Raw genomic sequence first — 13,948 nt, 5'->3', positions numbered from 1 at the left:
GGACAAGATTTCTCAACGGCAAGAGCAATGGACCAATAGCAAAACCACACACTAAAGCAGAGACCGACCGGCTTTTCACATCCGGCACCAATATGTAACCACATACATTTTGTAACGTAAACTAACATGCAGCTTGTTACATTTTAACGAATACATTTGTGTAGCCAGTAACTTTGTATATATTTTATGTATTCCAGCACAACAGAAATTAATTGCAGTTATTCAAACGTTTTTCATGATTATGGTATTCTGCCTTGGTTATTTCAATATTTGCTCATTTCAGTCATGTTTCAATCTGATCGATAATAGTAATTACATAATAAGACATTTATTATATTGTTGTAACAGGATAAAATTATAAAATAAGATTATATAAACAATGATCTTTGCAGGCCAGCCGGTAAGGTTTGAAGCTGTGGTTAGAGGTGTATGCGATACGAATGTCCACTAGGTGACACACTATAACAGATCTGCTATTTCATCCACCCTCATACATGTAGTGTCCACAGGGGGGCAACACATACAAATACTCTTGCCTGGGACTGGAGCTGAGGATGGAGCTGGGTGGTGAGTAGGGGCTGGGTGGTGAGTAGGGACTGGGGTTGGAGCTGGGTAGTGAGTATAGGCTGGAGCTGGGTAGTGAGTAGGGGATGGAGCTGGGTAGTGAGTAGGGGCTGGAGCTGGGTAGTGGGTAGGGGCTGGGGATGGAGCTGGGTAGTGAGTAGGGGCTGGAGCTGGGTAGTGGGTATGGGCTGGAACTGGGTAGTGAGTAGGGGCTGGGTAGTGAGTAGGGTCTGGGAATGGAGCTGGGTAGTGAGTAGGGGCTGGAGCTGGATAGTGGGTATGGGCTGTAACTGGGTAGTGAGTATAGGCTGGAGCTGGGTAGTGAGTAGGGGCTGGGGATGGGTGGTGAGTAGGGGGTGGAGCTGGGTAGTAGGGGCTGGGGTTGGAGCTGGGTAGTGAGTAGGGGCTGGGGATGGAGCTGGGTAGTGAGTAGGCGCTGGGGATGGAGCTGGGTAGTGAGTAGGGGCTGGGTAGTGAGTAGGGGCTGTGGATGGAGCTGGGTAGTGAGTAGGGGCTGTGGATGGAGCTGGGTAGTGAGTAGGGGCTGTGGATGGAGCTGGGTAGTGAGTAGGGGCTGGAGCTGGGTAGTGAGTAGGGGCTGGGGATGCGGCTGGGTAGTGAGTAGGAGCTGGGGCTGGGATTCTCATGATATCCATTTGACAACTACAGGTGTGAACCACTCTTTTTAATATCATCAACGCTACTCACAAAAAACTGCCCAATTTGTGTGAAAGTAGCCGACCAGATGCATTACAGCACAGCACATCTAGACTATAGCTCTAAGGACCAAACTAATAACCATTCATCGACTTCTTTCTAGTAACTTGTCGGGAAAACAACATTGGCATTGAGTTGAAATTAGGTGGTTTGAGCTGGCTGAACCTAAACACGTACTCATCTTACAGTACGAGACTCCCGGCTATATGGATGAAAGAAAGTGAATTAATTCATGCTAAATCTAGAACATATTCCAGTGTCACTGTTTTTGGAATGAGTGATGTCACTATGGAACAAACATCATCTTAAAACATACGTTTATTTAGGTTAACTTTCTTGTATACCTTTCATTGTATAATACTTGCATGATGTGCCCCTGCTCACCTGTATTCAATTCATTTGCTCTTTAAACTCTTAGACCTTAATGGGTTGAAGTGCTACCAATCCACCAACAATAGGAGAGAAAAAAAACAATGTATGCATTGCTTTGCCACATACATTCATCACACTATTTAAACCAGGTTGATCGTGTTCATAGGTTATAGGTTATACTGTACAGATGCAAATAAATACTAACCTGCTGTGATGGGCATGCAATGCTGTTTAAAATGCATTTACCCCTATAGAATAACGTTGACTGGATGTGTTACAGTGTACAGTCCTGGCTTGTGTCAGCACTGCAGCTCCGATCTGCCGCCCGCCACCCTGTCTCCTCTCCCCATCACTATGGAGACCCAATAACTTACACTACTGCCACGAAGACAATGGGCACACTGACATGGAGTCTGATCAGGGCCTTGACCCCACACAGCGGGAAGCCAAACCATGGCTCCTGGTCAAGTTTTCCTGCAGTCTCGGCTTGCACATGAACTTTTCGCACACCCATTCTTTCACTCTCTCTCTCTGTCTGTGTGTTTACAATTTTTACTCAGTAACAGGACTCTTGTCTGGCTCTTAAAAAGAGATGAATGCCCCATTGCTACCACTGTCACCTCAAACTATACATGGGAAGCACAACAACCAGTTTACTTACATGAGCTGGCAGCCACTGTGTGTTAGCAGGTATGAATACTTTATGTATGCCCTTGGTTTTACCTTTGACCTCCTAGTCGCCGACACTTTTCAGTAGAGATGGACAGAGGTGTGCGCCAGACATTAAGAGTAGTCAGGGGAGTCAGAATATAGGTGGTTGATGAAAATGGATATGAGGGTTTGGATTAGTGACTGGGTACACGATAAGACCCCATCTATAGATGATGTACACATGGAGATGGGGTATCCCGTTGAGAGAGCACTTTTCAAGCTTGACCCGATATCTCAGTGGACTTGTCACTGTGTCTGTCTCTATCCGGTCGCCATGACATCCAACTTGGCCGAGACCCGATGGCGTCAGGGAGCACCTTATCTCTGTGGCAACACGTCTGGTATTTGACCCCCCCCTTCTGAAAATACATATCATCTCCTTCAACCTCCTTACTTGATATGGGGGAGGGGGGGGGGGGGTGGCTCGAGAGTTGACACAGTGATGATGATATTCATGATTGGAACGATCATAATACTGATTATGGTAATGAGATGTGTCAGCATTTAATTTGCATCAACAGTTTTAGATATGTTCATCATGTGATGGATAATGCACATAAATGTGAAGTAAACATAACTCTGTACTGGCTGAGAAACAATCCCTGTTATAATTTTGATGAAATACTGTATTTTCTATATAGAGTTGTCATGTCAACATTTGAATACTGGTAAGCTATGTGCAATTCACAGGAGGCTGCTGAGGGGAGGACGGCTCATAATAATGTGCGGAACGGGGCAAATGTAATTGTATCAAACACATGGAAATCATGTCTTTGTTGTATATGATACCATTCCACCTATTCCGCTCCAGTCATTACCACGCGCCCATTCTCCCCAATTAAGGTGCCACCAACCTCCTGTGGTGCAATTAATAATTGACTTGAAAGTGCCTCAAAACAAGTGTTTTATCAAAACAAAGTCAGTAGGATATGAATGAGTAGTATTAGAGGAGGGAAAACCCACCTATCAACAAGGACTGTGACTCTCTTGTGAATTTCACTCCATCTCTCTCTCTCTCGTTCTGTCTCCATAGCCAGTAGATGTGGGAAAGGGAAGTGGTCTTTCCGTCTCCATCAGTGGCATGCTAGGGTTGAACCCTGGCGAGTCCAGGTACGGGGTGGCGCTGCCTGGAGACTTTCATTCAAATGGTAGGGTGGAAGTGCATGGAGTGGAGGGGGTACTGGGGTACTACTGGGCCACTGGCGTACTACTGGGGTACTACTGGTGGTACTACTGGGCCACTGGGGCACTACTGGGGTACTACTGGGGTACTACTGGGGCACTACTGGGGTACTACTGGGGTACTACTGGGGTACTACTGGTGTACTACTGGGGTACTACTGGGGTACTACTGGGGTACTACTGGGGCACTACTGGGGTACTACTGGGGTACTACTGGGCCACTGGGGTACTAGTGGGGTACTACTGGGGCACTACTGGTGTACTACTGGGGTACTACTGGGGCACTACTGGGGTACTACTGGGGTACTACTGGGGTACTGGGGCACTACTGGGGTACTACTGGGGTACTACTGGGGTACTGGGGCACTACTGGGGCACTACTGGGGTACTACTGGGGTACTGGGGCACTACTGGGGTACTACTGGGGTACTGGGGCACTACTGGGGCACTACTGGGGCACTACTGGGGTACTACTGGGGTACTACTGGGGCACTACTGGGGTACTACTGGGGTACTACTGGGGTACTGGGGCACTACTGGGGTACTACTGGGGTACTACTGGGGTACTGGGGCACTACTGGGGCACTACTGGGGTACTACTGGGGTACTACTGGGGTACTACTGGGGTACCACTGGGGCACTGGGGTACTACTGGGGTACTACTGGGCCACTGGGGTACTACTGGGGTACTACTGGGCCACTGGGGTACTACTGGGGTACTACTGGGGTACTACTGGGGTACTACTGGGCCACTGGGGTACTACTGGGGTACTACTGGGGTACTACTGGGGTACTCCTGGGGTACTACTGGGGCACTACTGGGGTACTACTGGGGTACTACTGGGGCACTACTGGGGTACTACTGGGGTACTACTGGGGCACTACTGGGGCACTACTGGGGCACTACTGGGGTACTACTGGGGCACTACTGGGGTACTACTGGGCCACTGGGGTACTACTGGGCCACTGGGGTACTACTGGGGTACTACTGGGGTACTACTGGGCCACTGGGGTACTACTGGGCCACTGGGGTACTACTGGGCCACTGGGGTACTACTGGGGCACTGGGGTACTACTGGGGTACTACTGGGGTACTACTGGGGTACTACTGGGCCACTGGGGTACTACTGGGGTACTACTGGGGTACTACTGGGGTACTACTGGGGCACTACTGGGTCACTGGCGTACTACTGGGGTACTACTGGGGCACTGGGGTACTACTGGGGTACTACTGGGGTACTACTGGGGCACTACTGGGTCACTGGCGTACTACTGGGGTACTACTGGGGCACTACTGGGGCACTGGGGTACTACTGGGCCACTGGCGTACCACTGGGGTACCATTGGGGTACTACTGGGGCACTACTGGGGTACTACTGGGGTACTACTGGGCCACTGGGGTACTACTGGGGTACTACTGGGGTACTACTGGGGTACTACTGGGCCACTGGGGTACTACTGGGGTACTACTGGGGTACTACTGGGGCACTACTGGGTCACTGGCGTACTACTGGGGTAGTACTGGGGCACTGGGGTACTACTGGGGTACTACTGGGTCACTGGCGTACTACTGGGGTACTACTGGGGCACTGGGGTACTACTGGGCCACTGGCGTACCACTGGGGTACCATTGGGGTACTACTGGGGTACTATTGGGGCACTACTGGGGTACTACTGGGCCACTGGGGTACTACTGGGGTACCACTGAGGTACTACTGGGGTACTACTGGGGCACTGGGGTACTACTGGGGTACTACTGGGGCACTGGGGTACTACTGGGGTACTACTGGGCCACTGGGGTACTACTGGGCCACTGGGGTACTACTGGGGTACTACTGGGGCACTACTGGGGTACTACTGGGGTACTGGGGTACTACTGGGGAACTACTGGGCCACTGGGGTACTACTGGGGTACTGGGGTACTACTGGGGAACTACTGGGCCACTGGGGTACTACTGGGGTACTACTGGGGTACTACTGGGGTACTACTGGGGTACTATTGGGGTACTACTGGGCCACTGGGGTACTACTGGGGTACTACTGGGGTACTACTGCACCACTGGGGTACTATTGGGGTACTACTGGGCCACTGGGGTACTATTGGGGTACTACTGGGGCACTACTGGGGCACTACTGGGCCACTGGGGTACTACTGGGCCACTGGGGTACTACTGGGGTACTACTGGGGTACTACTGGGCCACTGGGGTACTACTGGGCCACTGGGGTACTACTGGGCCACTGGGGTACTACTGGGGCACTGGGGTACTACTGGGGTACTACTGGGGCACTGGGGTACTACTGGGGTACTACTGGGGTACTACTGGGGTACTACTGGGCCACTGGGGTACTACTGGGGTACTACTGGGGTACTACTGGGGCACTACTGGGTCACTGGCGTACTACTGGGGTACTACTGGGGCACTGGGGTACTACTGGGGTACTACTGGGGCACTACTGGGTCACTGGCGTACTACTGGGGTACTACTGGGGCACTACTGGGGCACTGGGGTACTACTGGGCCACTGGCGTACCACTGGGGTACCATTGGGGTACTACTGGGGTACTACTGGGGTACTACTGGGGTACTACTGGGCCACTGGGGTACTACTGGGGTACTACTGGGGCACTACTGGGGTACTATTGGGGTACTACTGGGCCACTGGGGTACTACTGGGGTACTACTGGGGTACTACTGGGGCACTACTGGGTCACTGGCGTACTACTGGGGTAGTACTGGGGCACTGGGGTACTACTGGGGTACTACTGGGTCACTGGCGTACTACTGGGGCACTACTGGGGCACTGGGGTACTACTGGGCCACTGGCGTACCACTGGGGTACCATTGGGGTACTACTGGGGTACTACTGGGGCACTACTGGGGTACTACTGGGCCACTGGGGTACTACTGGGGTACCACTGAGGTACTACTGGGGTACTACTGGGGCACTGGGGTACTACTGGGGCACTGGGGTACTACTGGGGTACTACTGGGCCACTGGGGTACTACTGGGCCACTGGGGTACTACTGGGGTACTACTGGGGCACTACTGGGGTACTACTGGGGTACTGGGGTACTACTGGGGAACTACTGGGCCACTGGGGTACTACTGGGGTACTGGGGTACTACTGGGGAACTACTGGGCCACTGGGGTACTACTGGGGTACTACTGGGGTACTACTGGGGTACTATTGGGGTACTACTGGGCCACTGGGGTACTACTGGGGTACTACTGGGGTACTACTGCACCACTGGGGTACTATTGGGGTACTACTGGGCCACTGGGGTACTATTGGGGTACTACTGCACCACTGGGGTACTACTGGGGTACTACTGGGGTACTACTGCACCACTGGGGTACTATTGGGGTACTACTGGGCCACTGGGGTACTACTGGGGTACTAATGGGGTACTACTGGGGCACTACTGGGCCGCTGGGGTACTACTGGGGTACTACTGGGGTACTACTGGGGTACCACTGGGGTACTACTGGGGTACTACTGGGGTACTACTGGGGCACTACTGGGGCACTACTGGTGCACTACTGGGGCACTACTGGGGTACTACTGGGGTACTACTGGGGCACTACTGGGCCGCTGGGGTACTACTGGGGTACTACTGGGGCACTGGGGAACTATTGGGGCACTACTGGGGTACTGTGGCCCTACTGGGGTACTACTGGGCCACTGGGGTACTACTGGGCCACTGGGGTACAACTGGGCCACTGGGGTACAACTGGGGCACTACTGGGGTACTACTGGGGCACTGGGGTACTACTGGGCCACTGGGGTACAACTGGGCCACTGGGGTACTACTGGGCCACTGGGGTACTACTGGGCCACTGGTGCAGCCAGCGAGAGGAGATTAAACCAACCCATCTCCAGGGTAAAGGCAGTGTGGGAAGAGAATGTGACGCTCCTCACCGTGTCTCCTGTTGCTTGTCACCACTGATACTAATACACAATGGGAATACCCAGGGGGAGAGGGGGGTAGAGTGGATGTGGGTGGGTCTAATGGGAGGGGGGGGGGGTTAGGGAAACATCTTACGCCTCGATCACCCCGACAGCGTCATTGCGTTTTGGTACACCAGAAGTACATTCACTTCCATTGGAACGCAGCAGTTGCAGTGCATTGAATTTAACGTTTGCATGAAATTGTACAGTAGATGGTAGATACATGCGTTAATTATAGTTGCGTAGTTATGCACAATTGTATGCAATGACGCTGTCGTTGTGACCAAGGCGTTAGGCTTATTGCCATACTAACTGTAGTAATCATAACAAACATAGATATGCACGCACTTATCTAGTAGATAGTCAATGTATGCCGCTACACCCTATATAAAGCCTCGCTACTCTTGTTTTTTTTGTTGTTCCTTAATTATTTGTTCCTTTTCTTATTTTTATATATTTTATATTTTTTTACTTCAGTTTATTTGAGTAAATACTTTCTTAACACATTTTTTTCTTAAAACTGCATTGTTGGTTAAGGGCTTGTAAGTCAGCATTTCACTGTAAGGTCAACCTGTTGTATTCGGCTCATGTGACAAATACTGCAAAGTGCACAGTGAAAACCTCTGTGATTGTTTATTAGTGCATTAGTGTAATTTTGCTTTAGTGTCTGTGATTGTTCAATCGTCTGTGATTGGGTATTGTCTGTGATTGTTCAATTGTCTGTGATTGGGTACGGTCTTGAATGGACTGGTCTGTGATTGGGAATGGACTTGAATGGACTGGTCTGTGATTGGGAATGGACTTGAATGGACTGGTCTGTGATTGGGAATGGACTTGAATGGACTGGTCTGTGATTGGGAATGGACTTGAATGGACTGGTCTGTGATTGGGAATGGACTTGAATGGACTGGTCTGTGATTGGGAATGGACTTGAATGGACTGGTCTGTGATTGGGAATGGACTTGAATGGAGTGGTCTGTGATTGGGTACGGTCTTGAATGAACTGGTCTGTGATTGGGAACGGTCTTGAATGGACTGGTCTGTGATTGGGAATGGACTTGAATGGACTGGTCTGTGATTGAGTACGGTCTTGAATGGACTGGTCTGTGATTGGGTACGGTCTTGAATGGACTGGTCTGTGATTGGGTACGGTCTTGAATGGACTGGTCTGTGATTGGGTACGGTCTTGAATGGACTGGTCTGTGATTTGCCAGGAGATATCATGCTCTTTTCCCTATCCTGTCACTATTATAACCACCACACATATCTCAGAACTAACCTGTCACTATTATAACTACCACACATATCCCAGAACTAACCTGTCACTATTATAACTACCACACATATCCCAGAACTAACCTGTCACTATTATAACCACCACACATATCTCAGAACTAACCTGTCACTATTATAACTACCACACATATCTCAGAACTAACCTGTCACTATTATAACTACCACACATATCCCAGAACTAACCTGTCACTATTATAACCACCACACATATCTCAGAACTAACCTGTCACTATTATAACTACCACACATATCTCAGAACTAACCTGTCACTATTATAACTACCACACATATCCCAGAACTAACCTGTCACTATTATAACTACCACACATATCTCAGAACTAACCTGTCACTATTATAACTACCACACATATCTCAGAACTAACCTGTCACTATTATAACTACCACACATATCTCAGAACTAACCTGTCACTATTATAACTACCACACATATCCCAGAACTAACCTGTCACTATTATAACTACCACACATATCTCAGAACTAACCTGTCACTATTATAACTACCACACATATCTCAGAACTAACCTGTCACTATTATAACTACCACACATATCTCAGAACTAACCTGTCACTATTATAACTACCACACATATCTCAGAACTAACCTGTCACTATTATAACTACCACACATATCCCAGAACTAACCTGTCACTATTATAACTACCACACATATCTCAGAACTAACCTGTCACTATTATAACTACCACACATATCCCAGAACTAACCTGTCACTATTATAACTACCACACATATCTCAGAACTAACCTGTCACTATTATAACTACCACACATATCTCAGAACTAACCTGTCACTATTATAACTACCACACATATCTCAGAACTAACCTGTCACTATTATAACTACCACACATATCCCAGAACTAACCTGTCACTATTATAACTACCACACATATCTCAGAACTAACCTGTCACTATTATAACCACCACACATATCTCAGAACTAACCTGTCACTATTATAACTACCACACATATCTCAGAACTAACCTGTCACTATTATAACCACCACACATATCTCAGAACTAACCTGTCACAATTATAACTACCACACATATCTCAGAACTAACCTGTCACTATTATAACTACCACACATATCTCAGAACTAACCTGTCACTATTATAACTACCACACATATCTCAGAACTAACCTGTCACTATTATAACTACCACACATATCTCAGAACTAACCTGTCACTATTATAACTACCACACATATCTCAGAACTAACCTGTCACTATTATAACTACCACACATATCTCAGAACTAACCTGTCACTATTATAACTACCACACATATCCCAGAACTAACCTGTCACTATTATAACTACCACACATATCTCAGAACTAACCTGTCACTATTATAACTACCACACATATCCCAGAACTAACCTGTCACTATTATAACTACCACACATATCCCAGAACTAACCTGTCACTATTATAACTACCACACATATCCCAGAACTAACCTGTCACTATTATAACTACCACACATATCTCAGAACTAACCTGTCACTATTATAACTACCACACATATCCCAGAACTAACCTGTCACTATTATAACTACCACACATATCCCAGAACTAACCTGTCACTATTATAACCACCACACATATCTCAGAACTAACCTGTCACTATTATAACTACCACACATATCTCAGAACTAACCTGTCACTATTATAACTACCACACATATCCCAGAACTAACCTGTCACTATTATAACTACCACACATATCTCAGAACTAACCTGTCACTATTATAACTACCACACATATCTCAGAACTAACCTGTCACTATTATAACTACCACACATATCCCAGAACTAACCTGTCACTATTATAACTACCACACATATCCCAGAACTAACCTGTCACTATTATAACTACCACACATATCTCAGAACTAACCTGTCACTATTATAACTACCACACATATCCCAGAACTAACCTGTCACTATTATAACCACCACACATATCTCAGAACTAACCTGTCACTATTATAACTACCACACATATCTCAGAACTAACCTGTCACTATTATAACTACCACACATATCTCAGAACTAACCTGTCACTATTATAACTACCACACATATCTCAGAACTAATCTGAATTAGTCTACATGTACTGTAGCACCATCAATACAGTGACTATTGTCAGTCTATGAAACATGAGTGGCTGCCAACAGTCATATCAACCGTATCTCTCCACCTGCATCTTTGTATCTACTTTCTCAATTGAACTTATCTACGCTACATTCACAGCTTAGTCAGTTTTGGTTAGTCATCATTCATTCATGTTTCTCATTGTAAAAAAAAAAAACAGCAGGACAGCAAATTCCACAGCAAATTCCCAAGATCGTCAGGCTGATCCCCTGGCTTGACTTCTTACATAACATCACTCAAAGCTTTGTCACACTTACATAATAAATGGCCTGTACTTAAATACCTTAGCATTTTTCTACACATGCTTCTCCTAGTAAATGCTTCAATGCAAACATTGAAGCTGTCGTCGAATCAGATTTGATGGGCTCTACAAATATTTCTGAATATGTCCCCCTAGGAACTATAGGGTTGTCAAAAAATGTGCCCAATTCTGTTGGTTTCATTTCAATGATGTCAGGGAGTATACACATTTAAAAAAATATATATATATATTTCACTTTTATTTAACCTGTTATTCCAGTTGAGAACAAGTTCCCATTTACAACTGCGACCTGGCCAAGATAAAGCAAAGCAGTGTGACAAAACCAAGACAACACAGAGGTACACATAAACAAACGTACAGTCAATAACACAATAGAAAAACAAAACATAAGGTTGAGACTGTAATAGATGTATTGAGGATACATTGAGGAAGTACGTGCAATTTGTGCTACACTTTCTTCTAGATCTCTCTTAAATTAGCATCAATTACTCTCACCTACTGGCTTACACAGCTCAGGTATAAAATGACCCAAGCCTGAAGCCTGAAGCTTCAGGTCCATCAGGAGAAGGATCGCCTTATGGTGAGGATAGCCGTGCTGCAAGCCCAGCTTAACGATACAATCGTTAGGCAAGGTTCATTTAAGTGTAGGAAAGGATGAAACAGCGTCTGTGCCACCAATAAGTACAGATGGTAGTACAAATTCCTTCGCACAGGTCTCCCGCAGCCAGACAACTTTCTCATGGCTTCTGGAAGGAAATGCTGTAGGAATGCTCAACCGGTGTCGCTCATTCAGCTGACAGATACTTTCCCCATTAAGCAACGAGTCGGAGTCAGAGGCCAAGCCTTCCCTTGTCTCTCCTCCACCCGTTACGGGGTCTGAGACGCCAAAGCCTCCCACAATTAGCTCTGACAAATTGAACTCCCTAGTCATTGGCGACTCCATTACCCGCAGTATTAGACTTAAAAATAATCATCCAGCGATAATACACTGTTTACCAGGGGGTAGGACTACCGACGTTAAGGCTAATCCGAAGATGGTGCTGGCTAAGGCTAAAACTGGCAAGTGTAGACAGTATTGTAAATGAGAACTTGTTCTCAACTTGCCTACCTGGTTAAATAATGGTGAAATAAAAATAAATAAATAAAAATGGGGATATTGTTATCCACGTCGGCACCAACGATGTTAGGATGAAACAGTCAGAGGTCACCAAGCGCAACATAGCTTCAGCACGTAAATCAGCTAGAAAGATGTGTCGGCATCGAGTAATTGTCTCTGGCCCCCTCCCAGTTAGGGGCAGTGATGAGCGCTACAGCAGAGTCTCACAACTCTCACAACTCTCAGAAAGCTGTTTTCTGCCCCTCCCAAAATATATAATTTGTAGTTAATTGGCCCTCTTTCTGGGACTCACCCACAAACAAGACCAAGCCTGGCCTGCTGAGGAGTGACGGACTGCATCCTAGCTGGAGGGGTGGTCTCGTCTTATCTATGAACATAGACAGGGCTCTAACTTCTCTAGCTCCACAATGAGATAGGGTGCAGGCCAGGCAGCAGGCTGTTAACCAGCCTGCCAGCTTAGTGGAGTCTGCCACTAGCACAGTCAGTGTAGTCAGCTCAGCTATCCCCAATGAGACCGTGCCTGTGCCTCGATCTAGGTTGGTCAAAACTAAACATGACGTGTTCGCTCTAGCAAACTCACTGGAGTAAAGACCTCCTCCATTCCTGTCAGTATTGAAAGAGATTGTGATATCTCACATCTCAAAATAGGGCTACTTAATGTTAGATCCCTCCCTTCCAAGGCAGTTATAGTCAATGAACCAATCACTGATCATAATGTGATGTGATGTGATTGGCCTGACTGAAACATGGCTTAAGCCTGATGAATCTACTGTGTTAAATGAGGCCTCTCCTCCTGGTTACACTTGCGACCATATCCCCTGTGCATCCTGCAAAGGCGGAGGTGTTGCTAACATTTACCGTAGCAAATTTCAGTTTACAAAAAAAAGACTGCATTTTCGTCTTTTGAGCTTCTAGTCATGAAATCTACAGTATGCACCCTACTCAATCACTTTTTATAGCTACTGATTACAGAACTCCTGGGCCGTATACAGCGTTCCTCACTGAGTTCCCTGAATTCCTATCGGATCTTGTAGTCATGGCAGATAATATTCAAATTTTTGATGACTTTAATATTCACATGGAAAAGTCCACAGACCCACTCCAAAAGCCTTTCGGCGCCATCATCGACTCAGTGGGTTTTGTCCAACATGTCTCTGGACCTACTCACTGCCACAGTCATACCCTGGACCTAGTTTTGTCTTGTGGAATAGACAGACTGACGAACGGACGGACGGACGGGACGGGACGGACGGACGGACGGACGGACGGACGGACTGACTGACTGACTGACTGACTGACTGACTGACTGACTGACTGACTGACTGACTGACTGACTGACTGACTGACTGACTGACTGACTGACTGACGGACTGACGGACTGACGAGAGCGGGGAAATGGGCAGAGAGAATTAGAAACTTGTTAGTGGTGTCTCTTGCCTTCTTTGCTTTATGGATTGCAGAGACTGTGAGATGGCTGAAATGGGAATATGAAGATGGGAGCAACCCCCTACCGGCAAGGGCTGGTGGGCTTGTGTCTGCATTGGGACAAGCCAGCAGGGAGGCCTGGTGACAGCA

Source organism: Salvelinus alpinus, chromosome 5 (assembly GCF_045679555.1).
Source record: "Salvelinus alpinus chromosome 5, SLU_Salpinus.1, whole genome shotgun sequence".
NCBI classification, from domain to species: Eukaryota; Metazoa; Chordata; class Actinopteri; order Salmoniformes; family Salmonidae; genus Salvelinus; species Salvelinus alpinus.
Note: the sequence above shows the minus strand (reverse complement) of the source record.